The sequence below is a fragment of the Cornus florida genome, unplaced genomic scaffold, assembly GCF_030987335.1.
Source record: "Cornus florida cultivar Cherokee Brave unplaced genomic scaffold, ASM3098733v1 CherokeeBrave_3.0.0_Hap2_Chr10, whole genome shotgun sequence".
Taxonomy (NCBI): domain Eukaryota; kingdom Viridiplantae; phylum Streptophyta; class Magnoliopsida; order Cornales; family Cornaceae; genus Cornus; species Cornus florida.
This window is the reverse complement of record NW_026775580.1, coordinates 8,685,073-8,707,160: the sequence shown is the minus strand read 5'-3', so window position 1 is coordinate 8,707,160 and position 22,088 is coordinate 8,685,073. Positions and strand designations below refer to the sequence as shown.

General features: G+C 37.8%; 1 long non-coding RNA gene across 1 annotated transcript; it reads left to right on the top strand.

Annotated features, from left to right (window-relative positions):
- The first annotated feature begins 9,455 nt into the window (after window positions 1–9,455).
- Window positions 9,456–15,432, top strand: LOC132275982 (uncharacterized). Its single transcript, XR_009470815.1, has 2 exons — window positions 9,456–10,512; window positions 14,634–15,432. It is a non-coding gene; the product is annotated as an uncharacterized LOC132275982 (long non-coding RNA).
- Window positions 15,433–22,088: the final 6,656 nt, after the last annotated feature.

The following is a 22,088-nucleotide window of genomic DNA, read 5'->3' as shown; positions in this document are numbered from 1 at the left end:
TCTTTACACTTTTTACACGGGCTGCTGGGTATCTATCCCAGTCCTCATCTGGAGCGTGATGAGGTTGCTGTATGATTCTTTCATTTCCAGGGAGGACCCTAAGCGGTCCAAGGTCCTGCCCTTCGGACACCTCATCACGCAGATCCTTCTTGACCAGCGCTACAAAGTGCCCCTAGATGAGGAGCCCCTTACACGGTCCAGCTTCTATGGGAGAAGCGATTGGAAGAAGAGCTACAATGCTCTTATTCGGAGTCTTCAGGAGCCAGCTGTAGAGGCAGCAGCTGAACTAGAAGAGGAGGAGGCAGCCCAGGCACAGCCGGCACCTCCAGCAGCAGCAGATATCGCAGCGGACGACGCACCAGTCGGTCCGGCTGTCGATCGCATGGACATTGACCTGGAGCGACCTGCGGAGGAGTATGCCGATGCTGCAGATGATGCTGATGCCGATGATACCAGTGATCGAGCCGCTGCTCAGGAGCGAGTTTGGGAGTCTTCTTCAGAGGCATCTCTTCCTGAGTCTCCAGTTCCCACTCCCGGATTCGGAGCACGCTTACAGACACTGGAGGAGGACGTAGCAGCCATGAGAACCGACATCACTGCCCACCGAGCTAAGTTCACCTCTTTCAGGGCGGATGTCATGGCTTGCTTTGCTGATCTCTCCAGCCGACTCTCTGCACCTGCACCCGCACCTACACCTCCAGCCACTGCAGATCTTCACGATCAGGCCTCCTGAGACTCCACTTCCAATTATTCTATGCTTTCATTTCTTTTATTCTGGATCTGTATTATACTGTCACTGTTACTGTATTATACTTTGCGGCCGGTCTGTCGGCTTTATTATTTTATTGATGTACCTGCACTTTATGTTCTCTATATATTGCTTTTTGATTATGGATGTCTCTTAGTATCTCATATTTGTATGTTTGACTCCATCAGGTACACCACAGTGACTTCAGTGAGAGAGTGCTGCCCAATTTTTCAGGACCACTCTTACACCTCTCTCTCTATTCTCTATTTATCCCATTTTACACTTGCATGTCCACTGTGCACTGATTATCCTATCTTGTTATCTAATGAGTTTATCCGAGTGCAAACTTTTCAGGACCACAGTTTATCCCAAGTTTGGGGGGGCCATGCCACCCACTTTGGATACTTCTATCCCGATCATTCATGTCTAAAGTACTGGTATACTCTTTCCTTTGTTCTCTTCACACATTGAGGACAATGTGCAGTTTAAGTTTGGAGGTATTGGTGTATGTTTCAGTGTTGTTTTAAAATTCAAATTTTGAGCATGTCTTGTGTATTTGAGGGATATTTCTATACTTGGTCCATTTCTAGCTATGATTTTGATCTTTTGAGGACTATAGTGCTTAAAATTTAAAAATTGCTTGACTTGATAGTCCAATACTCCTTGTATGCCTTGAGGATGCCCTTTAGGAGTAAATTTTTCAAAAGATTGATATCTTGCTTGCATTTGTGGTCCACATCATCCTAAATTTGTGATTGTTTTAAGATTCATTCTAGGATTCTACACTAGCACCGGTGCACACTAGCATTCATTTGTGGGGTACATGCTTTGTTGATTATTGAATTGGTTGTATCCCAATTGGGCTAGTAGTGCATTGAAAGCTTTCATTCTTGATAAAGGTGGATAACAACCCATTTTCATTGAGTAGCCGGGATTCTTGCCTCATTAAGCAGTGAACTTCTCGCGCCGAAAGGTGGAGGGCCCAAACTCTAGGTTAATAATTGGAAAAAAAAAAAAAAAAAAAAAAAAAAAAAAAAAAAAGGAGTTGCAAAAGCAATAAAAGTGAGGACTTCTCCCAAAAGGTGAGAAGTAGGAAATGATTAGATGGTTGTTGTCTTGATTTGTAGCCTAGTTGATTTGAGTTTGTAAGTCCGTTGGGGTGTCTTAACACCTAATGCCCTAAAGCCATCTAGTTTGGGAGTCATTGACCTAAAGCTCGCTACATGAATCTTCTAGAAAACTTAAGAGATCAACACATTGCACAATATTTCCATCTTTAATCCTCAATAAAAAAAAATTAAAAAAAAAAAAAAAAAAAGAAGAAGAAAATGAGTGAAAAGAATAAGCGCACCTAGAACAATAAAGCTTTAATAAAAGGTCCACTCTCTTATCATGATGATCGGTACTAGATTTGTGTGCTAGTTTGAGGGTAAGGATGTGATTACTTCTCTAGTTGACTAAGATAGTAACACACTTGATGCCGGACCTCTCACATGGATTCTAGACTTGTTTCGATTTCATGATCATTTTCTTGATATGTGGAAGACCATACTTGCTTGCTTGATATTGAAATTTTGGGAGATTGCTTAGAAACGGTTGAAAAATTGCATACTTGAGGTAGTTTTCTCCCAATGCTTGTTTGCAATATTGGTGCCTCTTTTGAAAAAATGAGCTTAATGTTTGTGGTTACCATTTCTGAAAACCCTCACGAGACTTTACTCGTCCACTAGGGGTAACCTAGGGGTTTAAAAGGCTTGTTGCATATGCTAAATGCAATCGTATTCCCTACGAAAATGGTATTATCATTTTACTTGCTTTCCAGTTTATACTTGTATAATTGTTCATTTTATTCCTTTACTTCTTAGTTCATTGCTAGGGACTAACAATATTTAAGTTTCGGGGTGTGATGAGCACTGAAAAGTGCGCATTTAAACCGGTTAAGCTTAAGCATTCTAGTACCTTTATCTATCTTACTTTGCCGTTTTAGACTTATTACGTGTTATTTATATTTTCAGGCACTAATCCCAAAATTTAGCTAACTCAGCCAAATAAGAGCTTAATTGATGCAATCCTGAGATAAACCAAAAGAGGGAGCAAAGTGGAGAAAGAAATGAGCAAAAAGGAATCAAGTTGTGCAGCTGAAAAGTTCGATCGATCCAACTTAGAGTTCGATCGATCGAACATCTATGATCGATCACAGTACTTCTCGATAGATCCAACCTTGGCCTTTGCTGAAATTCCAAGTTCGATCGATCGAACATCACCTTCGATCGATCGAACCCTATTTTGTCCTATTCAAATGATTGATCTTATCCACAGCTGTACGCCTACCAACCACTTTTGTCTTTTTCCCCATCAATATCTTGAAAATATCCCAGCCTTGTCATTATCCGGAGGAGTCAGACCACTTCGATCGATCCAAGATGCAGTTCAATCGATCGAACCCATTTTCGATCTATCCAAGTTAAGGTTCGATCGATCGAACTTCCTCCAGCGAGAAAAAGTTAAAGTCCAGCTCATTTATTCCGTCCTTCATCCAATCATTGGAGAATAAGCCTTGTATGACCACAGCTCATCATGGGGTGTATTTGACCTACCTATATAAGGAATATGATACACTTTTTGAGTAAGTCTCTTGTCATACATTGAAAATCATCTTGGAGGCTATTCTTGGAGAGGAAGAAGGGAGGAAGCTATAGCAACCATTGGAGGAGATCTTCACCAACAAGGAGCAGCCATGGAGTTAGCCCTTGAGGGTTGGATCATCACTACCATGAGTGGCTAGACATCCTCTTGGGGCAAGAGTTAGCCCCAAGCATGCTTTCTACACTCTAATCTTGTGTATTATTGAGGGATTAGTGTTGTACGATACATCTTGATATTCATGTATATATAAATCTTGATTATTTCATGGTTTGTATGGTTTAATGCTTCCAATTGACTATTCTATTTTATCCATATGTCTATGTATGCTAGAGTAGGATATTCATGTGCTTATCCCTAGATTTAGTGTTTTTTATGCATGTCTATATGTATTGATGCTATAGATCTAGAGATTATCAAGATGATATGCTTAAAGAATGCTATTTTGGTTCATTTGATGGTTTATGCCTATTCTTGATGGTTTGTGCCTCTTCCCTAGTCTAGATAGCTTTATTTTCATGCTAGTAGTGTAGATTTAGTGTAGTGGTAGTGTAATGTTAAATGGGAGGACAATCTACTCTTGATATTTGATGTTCCATGCTTGTGAGTCCAAATGGCATATTCCTCTAATATTGTGTTGTATGTGGATTGTGAGCTTAATGAAGGATTAATAACTTGTTTTGATCTATTGTGATATCCCCATGTTGTCTAGACAATATATGCTCTAATGTTTAGATATATTGTGCTCTTCACATGATGTTTAGACAATACTTGCTTGATTTGTCATCCTTGCCAATTGAATTAACTTAGCACACACACCCTTATCATATTGCAACACATCCATTACCCTCAATTGATCACTTGTTAGTAGTATAGAAAAGTATTGCTTGGTGGTGATCTCTACACCCCAAGACCTCTCTCTCTCTTGTTTACTTCATATTATTTTATTTAGTTGAATTCAATTTAGCTTAATCAACCAATCAATCAATTGTGTGATCACTCGACCTACTAACCCTAATTACCATAGTTTCACAATTCGATACACTATCAAATCCCTTAGGACGATCCCTACTCGCCCTATCTATATTTTATATAGAGAAACGTAGTAGTGGCTTTCTATAAATGTAAAACTTAGCCACCTCCTAAATTCTCACACAACTTTCAAGCTTTGTTGGTTGTGGCGACTCTATCAAGGAAACCAACAAATGACTTGGTACGGAAGTGTCTACATCATGACAATCCTAAGTAGCAATTAGTTCAATATTTCTTTTCAAGTTTATCCGATGCTAATAAGGGCATTGTTGATGCTTCTTGTGGCGGAAGCTACATAGAAAGAAATGTAGATGAAATTTGGCTTCTTTTCGAAAAAATGAGTGAAAACTCAATGCATAGATCTTCATCTTCTAGGGGTGGTCACCTAGCAAATATGGGAGGCAAGAAAGCTCTAAATCAAATAGACTCTTCCATGGAAATTGCCGTCGAGGTCAAAAATCTTACTCAAATATTTGATAAATTCCTTTTGAATCAAAGTCCGGCAATTCAATCTTATTCTCATCCTTCCAATGAAATGCGCATAACTTGTTCTAGTTACACTCACCATACTTCAAATTGTCCTCTTGGACAAATCATCCCAAGTGAGTCTCAAGAACAAGCAAATGCCGCTTTCATTCATCAAGGGAATAACCCTTATTCCAATACTTACAATCCAGGGTGGAAAAATCATCCAAACTTTGCAAGGAAAAATCAAGGAGACGGTGCAAACCCTCCTCAAACTCAAGGTTACCAAGCAAAGTATGTTCCCCCACATCTCCAAAATCAAAATCAGAATTCTCAAGGTTACCGTTCTTCATTGTATCCTCAGAATGTGAATCAATACTCTCATCCTCAAGCATCAAATTCTCAATCTTATTCTCATCCTCAAGCATCAAATTCTCAATCTTACTCTAATCCAAATCAAGCGCCTCCTAAGCGTTCCACTTTTAAGGATAAGGTCTTGCAAGCCCGCCTTAGGTGATTTTCGAAAAGATAATCAATTGTTTCATTCTCACTCTCAATCAATTGCAAAGCTTGAAGCTCAAATCGGGCAATTAGCTAATTCTTTAAATATGAGAGAGAAAGGTAAGTTGCCTAGTCAAACTGAGACCAATCCTAAGGGGCAATTTATGGCGCAACCAAGTCCTTCATCAGAATTTTCTGGAAATGAGCAAGTTCAAGCAATTACTACCTTGAGGAGTGGTAGGAAAGTAGATAATAAGGTAAAGGTACCTAAAGAGGATAATGAACTGAAGCAACCAAGTGGTAGCATCCGTCCCATTCCAAATCCTATTCCTATTTCTTTGGATGCTAGTGGTTCCAAAAAGGACATTCCATCATCTTCATTATCATCTCCCCAATTCGAGAAGTCTTATAAGCCAAAAGCTCCATTTCCTCATGCTTTGAGAGAGACTTCATCATTTGGGAGACAAGAAGGAAAATTTCATGATATGATGGAAGTGTTTAAATAAGTGAAAATCAATCTTCCTCTTCTAGATGCAATTAGGTAAATTCCACCATATGCAATGTTTTTGAAGGACTTGTGCACACAAAAGAGGAAGAGCAAGGGAAGGGATGTTAAGAAAGTGTTTTTAACGGAACAAGTGAGTTCCATCATTCTGTCTAACACTCATCCTAAGTTTAAGGATCCGGGTGCTCCGACCACTTCTTGTGTTATTGGAAACCAAGAGATTTGTAGAGCTCTCCTTGATTTAGGTATAAGTATCAATCTCATTCCATATTCTGTTTACCTACAATTAGGATTAGGGGACTTGAAGCCAACATCGGTAGTGATCCAACTAGCCGATAGATCAATTAAAAACTGAGGGGAATTGTTGAGGACATTCTGATTAAGGTTGATAAATTTTATTTTCCAGTTGATTTTGTGGTGCTTGATATTGAGCCAGTCCCTAATCTTACCAATTACATTCCAGTCATCCTAGGAAGACCATTCCTTACCACTGCCAACGCCACCATTAATTGCAGATCCGGCATTATGGACATCTCTTTTGGTAACATGATGGTTAAGCTTAATGTTTTCAATGCGAGTCAACATCCCACAAATGAAGATGAGTGTTTCCTAGTGGATGTCTTGGATAAAACCATAAAAGAGACTCTTCCCTCTATTCTCTCTAGGGACCCTCTTGAGACGTGCCTTTGTGAAATGTTTGAAAATTGTGGTTTTGACACAGAAGGATCTATAAGTGAGGTGAATGCTTTAATGGACTCTGTGGCCACTTTGGATTGCCCACCTTGGAAAAGTAAGAAAGAACCTCTTTCTTCACTTTCTAGTACTCTACTAGTTCCTTCTCTCATCTCTCCTTCTACTTTTGAGCTTAAGTCTCTTCCATCAAATCTGAAATACGCCTTCTTAGGCTTAAAATAGATTTTTCCGGTCATCATTGCTTCAAATCTTGAAAATGACCAAGAGAATGATCTTTTAGAAGTGCTTAAAGCTAACAAAGAAGCCATTGGATGGAGTGTGGCTGACCTAAAAGATATTAACCCTTCATTTGTATGCATCGCATACACATGGAAGAGGATGAAAGGCCATTTAAGGATGCTCAAAGGAGATTGAACCCCAATATGAAGGGAGTTGTCATGAAGGAGGTTGTGAAACTTCTAGATGCGAGAATCATTTATCCTATCTCTGATTCCAAATGGGTTAGTCCAACTCAAGTGGTTCCTAAAAAGTCAGGAATCACAGTTGTTGAAAATGCTAAGGGTGATCTCATTTCAAAACGCACCGCCACTTCGTGGCGTGTTTGCATAGGAAGGACCATTTTCCATTGCCTTTCATTAACCAAATCTTAGAAAGATTGGGCGGGCAATAATACTATTGCTTCCTAGATGGTTACTCGGGGTACAATCAAGTGGCCCTAAATCCATTGGATCAAGAAAAGACCACATTCATATGTCATTTCGGTACATTTGCTTATCGATGGATGACTTTTGGATTGTGCAATGCTCTTGCCACTTTCCAAAGGTGTATGATGTCAATTTTTTCAGATATGGTGGAGAAGTATTTAGAAGTCTTCATAGATGACTTCTCGGTTTTTGGGTCCTCATTTGATTCATGTATCCAAAATCTCAAAAAAGTGCTTCAAATATGTTGTGAGACTGATTTGTGTTAAGTTGGGAAAAGAGCCATTTCATGGTTCAAGAAGGAATCGTGCTTGGACATGTCATCTCTAAAAGAGGAATAGAAGTAGATAGAGTGAAAGTTGAGCTGAATTCTAAATTGTCTCCACCTACTACGGTGAGAGAAATCCGTTCCTTTCTAGGACATGCCGGTTTTTATCGCCGGTTCATCAAAGACTTTAACAAAATTGCTAGACCCTTGTGCAACCTTCTTGCCAAGGAGACTCCATTTGTTTTTGATGAAGCATGCCTAAATGTTTTTCATCAATTTCGTACTCTTCTATCATCCGCTCCTATCATGCAACCTCCAAATTGGTCCTTACCATTTGAGATTATGTGTGATGCTTTCGACTTCGCAATGGGTGCTGTTTTGGGGCAAAGGGTAGGTAAGCTACCATGTGCTATATATTATGCGAGTAAGACTTTTTCAGGTGCCCAATTGAATTATTCTACCACCGAGAAAGAATTACTTGCCGTAGTATATGCCCTTGATAAATTTCGGTCATATCTCTTAGGATTAAAGGTAATTGTGTTTTCCGATCATGCCGCTCTTAGGCATCTTTTAATGAAAAAGGAAACCAAACCTCACTTGATAAGATGGATCCTACTTCTTCAAGAATTTGACTTTGAAATCAAGGACAAAAAGGGCTCCGACAATGTCATTGCCGATCATCTGTCTAGATTAATGGTTGAATCTTCTCCAAATCTTGAAATTCATGAGTCATTTCCAGATGAACAACTCTTTCAAATCTCAAATGGGACGTTGCCTTAATTCGCCGACATTGTTAACTATCTTGTAACCGGCAAACTTCTGATTACGTGGTCAAAACAAGAAAAGGACTGATTCTTTGCTAACATCCGGAAATACTATTGGGAAGATCCCATTCTATTTCGTTATTGCCCGGATAAAATCATTAAGAGATGTGTGCCGGAAAGTGAAGTTCCGAGCGTCCTTGTGTTTTGTCATACGCTTGTGGTGGGCATTTCAGTGGAAAAAAGACCGCTTTGAAGGTTTTTCAAAGTGGGCTCTTCTGGCCTACTATCCACCAAGATGCCTATAACTTTTGCAAGGTGTGTGTTCGGTGCCAAAAGTTAGGATCAATGTGAAAGAGAGATATGATGCATTTAACTTCAGTCTTCGTAGTTGAAATATTCGATGTATGGGGCATAGATTTTATGGGACCATTCCTAATGTCTTATGGCTTTCAATATATTCTCGTTGCCGTTGATTATGTGTTAAAGTGGGTTGAGGCTTGTGCTACTAAAATGAATGACCACTCCGTGGTAATTGCATTTGTCAAATCAAATATTTTTGCTCGTTTTGGTATGCCAAGGGTCATGATAAGTGATGTAGGAAAACATTTCTGCAATCAATTCTTGAAGAAACTCTTTTTGAAATACTCTTTCACACATAAAGTGGCCACTCCCTACCATCCCGAAACAAGTGGGCAAGTCGAGGTGTCAAATAGAGAAATCAAGCATATTCTTGAGAAAACTGTCAATCCGACCCGAAAAGATTGGTCAAGAAAATTGAACGATGCTTTGAGGGCTAATCGGACAGCTTACAAGACTCCAATAAGCATGTCTCCATATAGACTTGTTTATGGGAAGCCTTGTCATCTTCCGTTTGAGTTAGAACATAAAGTACTTTGGGCAATAAAAAGGCTCAACTTTGATCTTGATAAGGTTGGATAGGACCGTTTGCTCCAACTCAATGAGCTAGAAAAATTGAGAAATGATGCCTATGATAGTTCAAAAATCTACAAGGCAAGAACAAAAGTATTTCATGATAAACATATTGTGAAAAAATCCTTTAAGGTCGGTCAAAAAGCTTCGTTATTTAACTCTAGGCTCAAATTCTTCCATGAAAAGCTTTGAACCAAATGGGAAGGCCCTTATCAAATCATCTCCGTCTTACCTCATGGGGCAGTTAAACTTAAAAATCTAAAAAAATGAAGGGACTTTCAAAGTTAATGGTTAAAGGCTTAAACCATACACTGATGGACAATCTTTTCAAAGAAATGTGGAATCATCTTTCTAGCGACGTTAAACACTAGTTGTATCGAGTTTGGTTGTGAGTTTTTTTATTTTTTATTTTTCTTTTTGAATTTAAAAATTCATAAATGTACAAAAAAAAAAAAAAAAAAAAAAAAACAAATAAAATAAAATGTAAATTAACATACAACGAATTGTATTTCCCCCTTCTCATTGCACACGGTAAAGGGACAACTTTTTGTAAAAAAATATCGATCCCCCGCGCCCATCCATTCTTGCCCTACCTTCCATTCCCAAACACAGTTTTCTTCTCCTTCCTTGCGAAACCCTTAACCCACCTCCAATCCCAATTTGTTGGTTCGCTCCTCGCTGATCTCTTCTCCTCTTCCACGGTGTCACGGCTGTGATTTCCGGCGCCATGGTTCTGAGTTGTTTTCCGCCGACAGGTTGAGGTTCGCCCTTTGCGTCGCCTCTTTGGGTTTCGGTTGGGTGCGATTGGGGAAGTTGGGTTGCCGGTTTCTAGGTTGCCGAGTTTGAGGTTCGCCGAGTTTGGTTGCGAGTTTGTGAATCGTCGTTCTCTCCGGCGATCGCTGCTACATCGCCGGTTCCTTCCGGCGAGTTTCTGCATCGCCGGTTCCTTCCGACGTGTTTCTGAATCGCCGTTTCTTTCCGGCGTGTTTGTGAATCGCCGTGTTCTCCAGCGATTCTGGCTAGGTTCGTCTCTGTCGCGTTGCTGGGTTGCGGGTCTCGCCGGCGATTTCGGCTGGGTTCTCTGTCGCGCTTCTGGGTCGCTTTTCTCCGGCGATTTTGACTTGTTCTTCCGGCGAGATTGTGCAGCGATTTTGGCTGGATTCCTCTTTGATTCCGGTTGGTTTCTTCAGCGATTTTTTTTTATTGGTTTCTTCTCCAGCGAGCTTGTGGGTTGCCGTTATCCTTGCGGTTAATTGTTTCGGGTAAGTGCACCCAAATCCTTTACGGTTAATTGCTTTGGTTAATTGACATTTATCATTTATCATCCATCATCCATCATAGTGCTCCAAAGATGAGAGAATTTGATGAGAGAATTATCATATTTTTCGGACTATCCGGGTGCCATTGTTGTGATAATAATTTTCATGTTTGGATCATGTCAAATCCAATTTGCATCCCGAAACTCTTTCCCCTTCTTTGTTGTGTACTAAATCCAGAGTTCTGCCTTTGTTTTAAGAGTACTGGAATTGTGATAAAAAGAGTTGAATAGATGATTAAAAACAAAAAAAAAAAAAAAAAAAAAAAAAAAAAAAAAAAAAAAAAATTCATTGATGATTTAAAAAAAAAAAAAAATAAATAAAGAAGTTAAATTGATGATTACAAAATAAAAAAAATAAAAAAATAAAAAATAAAATAAAATACAAATTCCCAGTGGACGAATTGGTTGTTGAGTTGTGGTTGTTGTTGAACTTAGATTGTGCATGGGTAAGTGCTTGAGTTGGTTAATTTATTTATTTATTTATTTATTTTTTTGCACTTGAATTGGTTATTAAAAAAAAAAAAGTTGCATTGATGTTTTAAAAAAAAAAAAAATCACAGTGGCCCAATTTGGTGATTGGAAAATTAGAGTTGGATGCTTCATTTGACATTGAATGTCTTGTTGGTTGATTTGCAGATTTTGGTTTATCATTAGAGTAGGGTTATTGAATTTGAACTACTTCTCATATATTTCAATCTTTAAGAAATGACGTGTGTTCCTTCTTCCAAACGTTTCAAACCCTCCAAAGAGACTCCCAAAGCTGTGTGGCGCAACAAACGTCTGGATTTTAAGACTACCTTCGACATTGAAGGTACGTTTCGCCACAATGACACGACTGAATGGACAATGTTAGAATTTGAAAGGAGGCGTTTGTCCTGCCTTTTTAGACCAGCTACAGAGGTTGCATATCCCCGTATTGTGCGCCTGTTTTATCATAATATGGAATGGTTTAGTGACGCGCCAGACATATTAGCTACAACCATTGATGGTGTCCGAATTCACTTTGGTGTCTTGGACATAGCCCAGGCATTGGGGTGTCCACATTTGTGCCCCACTGACTTACTAGCAGAGAATGGGGAGCTACGTTTTATCAAATTCTCGGAAAAACCTACTGTGCATTCTATTGTTAAGGATATGTGTGACGGGAAGTATGGTGACAAGAAGAAGAAGAATTGTGCCAACAAGTCCTCAATACCTAAGGATATGTGGTTTTTCGATCAGGTTCTAAAACGGAATGTTTTTCCAATAGGTCATAAGGTACAGCAAGGGCAAGAGTTCTTAATAGCATTGTATGCTACCCACACTGGAGCATGGTTTTCTATTCCAGCTTTCATCTTGAACCAAATGCATAAATTTTGGAAGCATTAAGTGGCGAGTGGGGATCCGAATGCAAAAAAATGGAACCTTCCGTTTCCGTATCTTATTACCCAGCTCCTTGTCCTTCGGCGCTTCGTGGTTGATAATGATGAGATCTCTGAGGCTCAACGGGTGACTTTTGGGCTAGCACAATGGAACTTAAGCCTTTCTCATATGCCTAGTGCCAAGAAGGAAGGTGATGGCATGGCAGCAGGTGATAGAAAGGATGTGAATGCCCTAGTTGAGGACGTCGTTGGGAAGTCTGAGGAGCAGATTACTGATGGTGCTAGTTATGAGATAGCACAGGTTGTGTCACCACATGCAGAGGAGTCTGCAGGGGTAACTAGGACAGAGTTCAATGCCATTGTGGAGCAGTTGAAGACCGAGTTGGCTGAATCTGAGGAACAGCGTCGAGTCGAGCATGCTGAGCTTATACAGCAGCACACCACTACCCAGCGCATGCTACAAGATCTATATGAGATTGTTTCATTGAGTCTCCCACGATCTTCCACATTGCCGCCTGATGTATGATTTCTCTTGTCTATGTTAGGTTGTTTAGATTTTTCTATTTTGAGTGAATAGGATTTTATGTGGCTATAACCAGATTTTTTGTGATTTAGAGCGGGCTATTTTAGGAACCTGTAATTCTGAGTTTTGATGATATATTTTTGGTTTCATTCATCCATATATGCTTGTTTTTGGCTTTTGTTGCTCATATATATATATATATATATATATATATATATATATAAGCAATACTAAATAAAAAATAATAATGAAAATAAATAAAAAATAATAAAAAAATAAAAATTGCAAAGTATCATTCCGTCTTGCTAGAGACGTTAAACTTAGCCAATTATTTATTTATTTATTTATTTGTAGGTTGTATATACATGTTCTTTTTCTTTGTTTCTTTTACAATAAAAATGAAACAAAAATAACAAAAATAAAAAACAAACAAAAATAACAAAAATAAAAAACAAACAAAAATAAATAAATAATAAATAAATAAATAAAATTAAAAAATATGTGTTACTAGTATGCCCTTATGACTGGTTATGAATGTTTTCAGATTTTATTAAGGGTTTCATCTCAAATATCTTTGCATTGTGTTATATATTATTTTGAACTGTATGAATTACTTATCCCATGTGATATTTGATGCGAGTTTGCTAGTATGGTTATACAGTTAGATTTTTGCATCCAAGTTTGGGGGAGACATCTTTCCTACTGGATCATTGCTGGATTTCATAATCTTTGCCATCACGGTATACTCTTTCCATTATTTTTCATTATTCTCATTGCACATTGAGGGCAATGTACGGTTTAAGTTTGGGGGTAAGGTCATCATGATTCATTTTATTTTAAGTTAAGCTTTAAATACATGATGAGATTTGAGATGTGTTTAGTAATGATTTCGAACTTTTGAAGTATAGTGCCTTTGAAAAGCAAGTTGTTAGCATCTAATACTTCTTGTATGCTCTAGGATGCTATTTAGGGGTAAATTTTTAATTTTTGATATCATGTTTGCTCTTGTGGTACACATCATCTTGTTGGTTGAAAATGCTTTGAGAATTTATTCTAGAATTCTACACTTGCTCTTGCGCGCACTAGCATTCAATTTGTGGGGTACATGCTTAGTTGATTATTGTTTTGGTTTATCCCAATTGAGTTAGTATGCTTTGAAAGTTTTCATTCTTGATAAAATGACCTTACAAAGAAAAGAAATAAAAGCACTCACCAAAAAAAAAAAAAAAAAAAAACTACATTTTTTTAACATGTCAACTAATTAAAAAGGAAGACAAGGAAAGAATGTAAGATGTATGATTAGTTTGAGTTTGTAGCCTAGCCATTCCGAGTCATTACGCCCTTAGGAGTGTCTTTACACTTAACGCCCTAAGACCATCTGGTTTGAGAGTCGTTAGCTCAATGCTTATTACATGGTGTGATTAAAGAGCTTAAGGAACTTGGACATTGCACATGGTCATACATAAAAAAATAAAAATAAAAATAAAAAATAAAAAATAAAATGAAATCAATTAAAAAAAAATGTTTGATTGAATAACAAGGTTCATTCAATGTTTTGATATCTGGTACTATATCTGTAAGCTACATTGAAAGTAAGGCTATGTCATTACTTTGATTTACTAGGATAGCAATACATTTTGATGCCGGTTCACTCAAAAAGGATGATAGAATTGATTCAATTTGCATGATTAACTTGCTTGATGTGTGGAAGACCTTTTTACTTACATGATATTGAAATGTTGAGAATAGCTTAGAAATGGCAGAAATTTGCATATTTGAAGTAGTCTACTTTCAACACTTGTTTGATATGTGTCGTTACTTCTCAAGTAAGAAAGACTTGTTGATGTTTGTGGGTATCATTTCTAGAAACCCTCACGAGACTTCACTCGTCCACTAGGGGTAACCTAAGGGTTTAAAAGGCTTGTTGCATATACTAAATGTAACCGTGATCCCTACGAAAGTAGTGTTATCTTTATTTGTTTTATTAGTTCATAGTTGTATATATGTTTGTTTCATTCTCATATACTGTAGTTCATTGCTAGGGATTAGCAATATCTAAGTTTGGGGGCGTGATAAGTGCTTAAATGTTGCACATTTCAGCACCTAAACTAGGGTATTTTAGTCATTGCATCTATCTTATTTTTATGTTTTAGTTCTAATTTATGTTTTTGGCAATTTCAGGTCAATAAAATTCAAATTGACTAATTTTGGTTCACTAAAGCCTTTTTAGAATCAAGCAAAAGCATTCAGAAAAAGTTCAGAAAATGGCAAAAAGAGGTCGCGGTCCATTACTCGTATAGCGTGTTTATTCTTCAAAAGCGGTCAATCTCGAGCCTTTGATGATGTTCCCAAAGATGAAGAAGCAAACCAATTAGCCCGGGGCCAAAATGGAGCTAAAAAAGGCTTAAAGGAAATTTCCAACTCTAAGGGTGGGGGATCGATCCCCCACTATTCACAGAACTAAAAATGCCCTTGGGGGATCGATCCCCAAGGCTGTGGGATCATCCCCCAAGCCCTGGCAGTATTACGAGATTTTGTCCTTTGTGCTTATTTGCTTGTAACTTATGGGCTTTAATAATGTTTGTTACTTAAGGAAAACAAGCCCATTATTTTTAGGGTTAGTTTTTCATTAGTTTTGAGAGAGTTTTATTTTATTTTTTTTATGAGGAAGTTTTTCTGTATCGTGATATATTTTATTCTCTCTGGAAAACGCAAAAGAGGAGAAAGGAAGAACAAGCTCGGGTGAGGAAGAAAAAGCTCAGAGATGATGAATCCAAGGATGGAGATTGTTCTGTCTTCAACTCCATCAACCTTGAGTGGCTAATTCTTCTACTTAGGGTTGGATAAACCCTAAGCATGTAACTTATTCTTTCTTTTTTCATACTTTTTGGGTATTTAGTATTTAATTATTGTATAGGTTTGAAATATATGAATCAATTCTTCCAAATGTTTATTTGTGTTAATCATGTGTTGTCTTATTTGTGATTGATGAATAAACAAGCTTTATACTTGAATTCTTTGTAAATTGATTCTTATGATGTCTATACCTGGTGATATTTAGCTGTAGTTATGAATCAATTTAATGGATATTGCTTACACTAGATGGATTGCTCTACAAAATTAGGTTAATTTCTTGTTTAATTAGTTAATTTCACGTTTAGTTAGTTTAATTTAAGGTTAATTAGTTAAATTGCAATTTAATTCCTAGGTAAGTAAATCATCCATGCCTGTGTTTGAAATCCATGCTTATTGTCACAATTGCATTATTCTCTAGATTAATGTGTGTTAAAATTGCAACTTGAATTGATAAATCATACTTTGAATTGGTGAATTGCACTACACTTAATTTAATTGTCGTTAAATAGTTAATTCATGCTTGAAATTGATGGTTTACACTTTTCATTGCAGTTGTTAGCCACATTTAGATTACACATTATTATTTCTCCAATTAGTTGAAAGTGAGTGAGTCAGGGAATGTGCTTAGTGGTGAATCCTACACCCTAAGTCTCTTTCCAATCTTTTAGACTCTACTCTTTATTTACATCATTTAGTTTAAAATTAGTCTAATCACAAAACCAAACCTTTTTAGCAATCACATAAGCACTAAAGTATAATTCAATTTTGGAAAACCTATAATTGTTTAGATCTTTTGGGACGATCCCTGCTCACTTCATACTCCATAGTATAAGTGTTTAGTGGTTTTATAAATTTTAAAATATGGTGCCCACTTGACATTATTTCTAAACCTAAACTGTTGTGCATTATTTTGTGTACACGCTCAGTCGCACCAGAGGAGGCGATCCTTGTCTTTTGAGGTAGGGGACCATGTATTTCTTAAGATTTCTCCGTGCAAAGGACTTCTGAGATTTCGACAGACTGGGAAGTTGTCTCCTAGGTTCATTAGACCATTTGAGGTATTGGAGCGTGTCGGTGAAGTTGCTTATCATTTGGCGTTGCCGCCAGACCTGGATAGGGTTCACGACGTCTTTCATGTCTCTATGCTGAGGAAATACAAGCCGGACCCATCACATGCTTTAAGGTGGACTGATGTGGTTGTTGACGAGGATGTGACCTACGAGGAAGGAACGGTCCAGACTCTTGATTCATGGGAGCAAGTCTTGCAGACCAAGACCATTCCATTGGTCAAGGTCTTATGGAGACACCACGGCATTGAGGAGGCTACATGGGAGCTCGAACATGAGGTTCGCTCTCGGTATTCCCATTTGTTCTCTCTTTCAGGTATGATTTGATTTCGGGGATGAAATCATTTTGAGGAGGGTAGGTTGTAATGACCCGGTCATTTTCCTTCCTTTCATTTTTTCGGTAATTTCCTTTTTCATCTTTTTCACTATTTCGTCCTTTTCTCATTTTTCATTTTTACTTACATAACCTCACTTTTTGTGCTCAGATTTGATTTCGACCTTACATACATCCATGATATTTAAATTCCATGAAATCTACATTTTTACTTTTGTAGAAAAGCATCTTAAATGTTTACTTTTCTTATAAAGGGTATGGATACATAACTTTTTAGTAATTTTCTTAACTTTTGGGGTTTTAGTGTAATTATGCAAAGTAATTATTTTTCATCTTAAGGACCATTTTGTAATTTAATTTGGAAGATATTTTCAAAAAGGACCTTTTTGCAATTTTCAAACAATGTGACAAGTATCACACTTTCATGGTGCCACTTGTTGATCTTGCGGTGAAACCACTTGGAGGCCTTGTTTGATGACACATGGAGGGTCGAGATGCACCCATTTGTTGGCCTAGGATAGGAGCACTTGTTGGCATGGATGGTTGACAAGTGTAGGCTTGATATTAAATCTTGGAAGTTTACTTAGATTCATGACAAGTGTAGGTCTCACCTTTAGTCTTACAAGTGTGTGTGTGTGAGGTATTGCAAGAGCACCTAGTGAGTGGAGAATCCCACCACATTTAACTTAGGGTTTTCACATTTTATTTCATTCATCTCTTTCCTCTCAAGAACCCTAACTTGGCTACCATTGGAGCAAAGCTTGATCCAAGGTTTTAAGCTCTATTTTGGTGCCCTTCCACTCACCTTAGACCCATAAGCTTGGAATACTTTATCTTTTTCTCACTCTCCTCAATAAAACCCTAGCTTGGTTTCCCATTTTGAGCTTGGTTGCTTTGGTTTATAGAGATTCAATTCTCTATTTAGGTAGGAGGTGTTCTAAACTATGTTTTTGATGTTTTATAACTTGGTACAAATGAACTACATATCTTTAATCTAAATCTTTAAATTGATAGTCAATGATACCTTGCATGAAATTAAGCTAAGACATGATTTTTGGAAAGGCCATGACTTGATTCATAATTTATGTTAATTTGAAGTTATTTAAGGTTGTTTTGAGATCTAGAGGAATTAAATTAATTAATTTTCATTTATATGTTCTTATGACTTAAATCAAGTTTTGAAGTGATATATGTAATGATCATGATATGTTCTTGAACATATATTAAATTGAGTATGTGTGGATGAGAAATGAAATCTAGAGAAATTAATTGTTTTGTTTAATTAATTTATATCCTTGTTGTATTAATGATTTGAGTATGTATTTTATGCCATTTGCATGTTTAAATTATGATTCTAGACTTGTACTATAATTGTGGGATTGTATTCTTTATATTGAAGGGCATTGTTATAAAGAGTAACAAGTTGCACAATGATTATTCAACATTCTTCATGCCATGGTAGTTGTGAACTTAGGGCATGTATTGTATTTCCAAAATTAGTTTGTGCATGGTAGATGGCTTTATATTGTATATATATGTTATGTTAATACATATATGTTCTTGTACAAATTGTTGATTTTGGAAACTTGGGATGTCGTTGTTATGACTAAGGCTAAGGCATGGTTGTAGTACGGGGGATTGTCCCTCTACAAGTCTAGTGCACACATAGGGAGGTTACCCAAGGGCTAGTAACCCTAAAGTAACTATGGTGTCGGTTTGATCCGGCGTGATGTCCAAGTATCCACTTTAGTTGATTTCGCACTTTAATTTCCAACTTGATAACCTTGTGATATTTGCATCTTATTATGATATATTAAAAGTTCCAATGTCATTTTAATAGCATGGACTAAATTCTATTGAATTGCAAATCTTGTAATAAGTTAAACTTATGCATGCTCATTCTCTACGAGTAAACTTGTTTACTCACCCCGAAGTTACCGGGTGTTTTTCAAGTAAAGAAGTTTTATTGTGGGATGCACAACACTCTTAGACTTGCTAGAATTCTTAGAGTATTTTTGGTGACATTGAATATGCACTTGTTAGCATATCATGATCTTTTTTGGTGTATTGTATAAAAAACTTGTATTTACTGTTTAAGCTATGTAATGTGCACTTAAGTGCACCTTTTGCCACTCTTTAGATGTATATGTAATGAGGCCAAGGGCCAAAAACACTTATCTGACATGTATGTTAGTTTAACTTCATAACTTGTTTAGGGACTATAAGGGATTTCATGCATTGAAGGGTCATATTTTGCATATGACATGTCATGAGGCCGTAAGCCATTGTAGCGCGTCTACTTTATCATTTTACGTATGCGTGCATGTTTACATTTGAAAAAACTCCGAAGTTCCAACTTTTGAATTATTTTTGGATGGTTTATGAGAATTTAAGCAAAATTCATGCATTGGGATATCATTTTAAGCTTCATTTTGATTTAACATGTTTTAGATGCTTGCATGAGGCTAAGGAATGTTTTAAAACTTATTTGAATCAAATGAGAAGCATGCATAGCCTTAGAAATGGACCAAGCACCTTCCCCATTCTTTACAGCAGCTTTTTCTACTGCAGCAGGGTGCATCGGTCGGCTGATAGCAGAAATCAGTCGGCTAACACATATTGAGTTTACATTCCAGTAGCCTTTTTGGGATTTTTGGCATTTCAGTTGGCTAATGATTGGGGTTCGGTCGGCTGATGATTGGGGTTCGGTTGGCTAATGATGAGGGTTCAGCCAGCTGATCCTCCCCGGAACCTTTCCCTCTTGATTTTCTTAGACAGCTTTGTTGCATCAAATTCAGAGAGCCATAACTCCTTCATTTCTAATCCAAATCAGGTCATTCTTAAGTCTAAACTCAAGAGCTTGAAGTTAGCTTTCCAATGGTATCAATAAAGCAATAAATTTCCAATCATAGTGAGAGTTATTACAATTTTAGTGAGATAGGGTTGTGGTAACTCCTAAACAGAGAAGGCAATTTTGTTCTAAATTCATTTCTTTTCCTTCTGGACTCCGAATCAGGTAATTTTTGAGTCTAAATTCATTAATTTTTTGTTGTCTTTCCAATGGTATGCTTAGTAGAACCCACTTCTATTTTGGAAAAGACTGTTTTACCCCTAGTCTCATTCTTGTCCATTTTTGAAACATCGCTTCCGCAATTGTTATCTTTGGGTTCCGTGACCTCGTTGAGGGTCACATTGGTGTCTTATTGACATGTAGTATCTCTAAAGACCATTGTTTTACCTTTTGCATCCGCATGTTGATTCATTGTTGGATTTACGTTCGGGTCACCGCTGACGCACCGGGTTAAATAAAAACTTGGGTCGTTACATCAGATCTTTCCAGGCTTCATCAACTACCTGGAGAGTCAGTGATGAGCTTCCTTTCCAGATTCAGGAGGGCTAAGTACAAATGTAATCTATCTTTGCAGCCATAAGAATATGTGAAGATGGCTGTGAACGACCTAGAATTTGAACTTCGTAAGAAGTTTAAAGGAGTACAATTCCATGACTTATTTGACTTAGCCGACAGAGTGGCTAAGTATGAAGAGCTCCTTCATGAGGAGCAAGACCGGAAGAGCTCCTCCAAGGGCACCTACTATCGTGATCCTAACTATGAGGTGTATACCACTAAAACTGATGGGGAGTTGGAAATAAATGTAACCGAGCTTAACATAAAGAAGGCCTATACTTGTGAGGCTTTGGCAAAACCAAAATCAACCACGGCTAACTTGTAGGCCGCCTCTGGTTCCAAGTAGAATGGGGCAGACCCTTCTAGGAGTTATTCTTTTGACATCTCTAAAGCCGAGTAAATCTTTGATTTGCTCATGGATGATAAGCAACTAATCTTTACAACATGCCACAAGATGCCGACGGCCTCAGAAATGGCCGAGAAAGAGTATTACAAATTTCACAATTCGTGGAGGCATTTCACTAATAATTGTGTAATTTTCCATAATATTATGCAGAAGGCAATTGAAGATGGCAGGTTGAAGTTTCCAGATTAAACAGAAATCATAGGTGTTGATGAAAATCCTTTCCCCAAGGTCGTTGCCACAAATGTTACTTCTCTTGCCTCGGAACACCCTAGGAAAAAGGTGGACTTGGTAGACCCAAGAGCTAGTGGAAACCTGGAAAATCCTGAAGTTGTAACATCCATGGAGAAAACAGTGGCCGAGTTGGAAAAACAACTCTGTGAGGCTCAGATAGCCTTAATCCAGCAGGGTTGTTGCCCCACGTGTAAAATTCAGAATGAAGGTTGCCATAGAGACTTTCCAAAAGAAAAGCAGAAAAAGAATTTCTTCAATGGCGACCGAGGTCAGAAACGGAAGGTCCATGACCGGCTAACTTTCTAGCAAATGGAAAACTCAGTTACTGTGACCATTCCAGAGAAGGAAAGCCGGGTCTATACAGAAAGAAGGTCAGCAGCAAGGAAACCAGAATTCTTTCCAAGGAGTTTGGAAAGGAATAGAGTTCCTTATGAGACAAGTTTCCGTCCTAGCAAAAAGTATGAAAATAGCAATTCGCAAGGCAGGGGCTCTAAAGGTGACAGGCATTCCAGGCCAAAAATGGCCTCGGAAGTATGGGTCAGAAAGGGAAATGAGCATCTCCGTCCAAGAATAGTTAAGCCCCCCCCACCTCGCAAAATGAAAAGTGGAAGAGGCTTGATCATCCCAAGTTCCCTATTCATGATGATTCCTATATAACCCACACACAAAAGTGAAGGTAGCAAAGGAAGAGGGCTGGTAGAATGAAATTATGAGAGAAAGACCATGGCTAGTCTAACTGGCCAAAGAAGATGACTAAACCATCAGACTTATCAGAACTTCCAGCTAAAGGAGGAGTTAAAAATCCTAATGATTTATTGGACTTGGTTTTAGAAGTTAAAAATTCTTTGACTATAGACGGCCCTCCTACAAAGGATAGAACAGACTTAGAAATCTCCAACAGTTCCAGAAGCAGCAAGAAGATCTGTTTTGGGAGCCTTCCAGGTGAATTTAATTGCAATATGGTAATGGTTCTTCCCTTATTTTTTGAGCCACGGCCAAATCAATCAACTACAATGGAAGGAGATGTAGTAGATACAAGTCCTCCCTTAGAAAGCCCTGAACAGTCTAGCTCTGGGCCATTCGTAATGGAACCCAATAATGGTATTCATATAGAAGAGATTTTTGAAGATGAAGCTGAACATCTTCAGAAATTAAAGGGAGTTGTGATTGAAGAAAATAGCCCCACGAAACTAAAGAAAATTGTGTTGGAAAAGCCACCATATGGCATGACTCAGCAGCTCAAACCTTTATATATCAAGGTATTGGTGGAAGGGAGGCCCTTGGCAAAAGTTCTAGTGGATAATGGTTCAGTATTGAATGTTGTTCCAGTCAATGT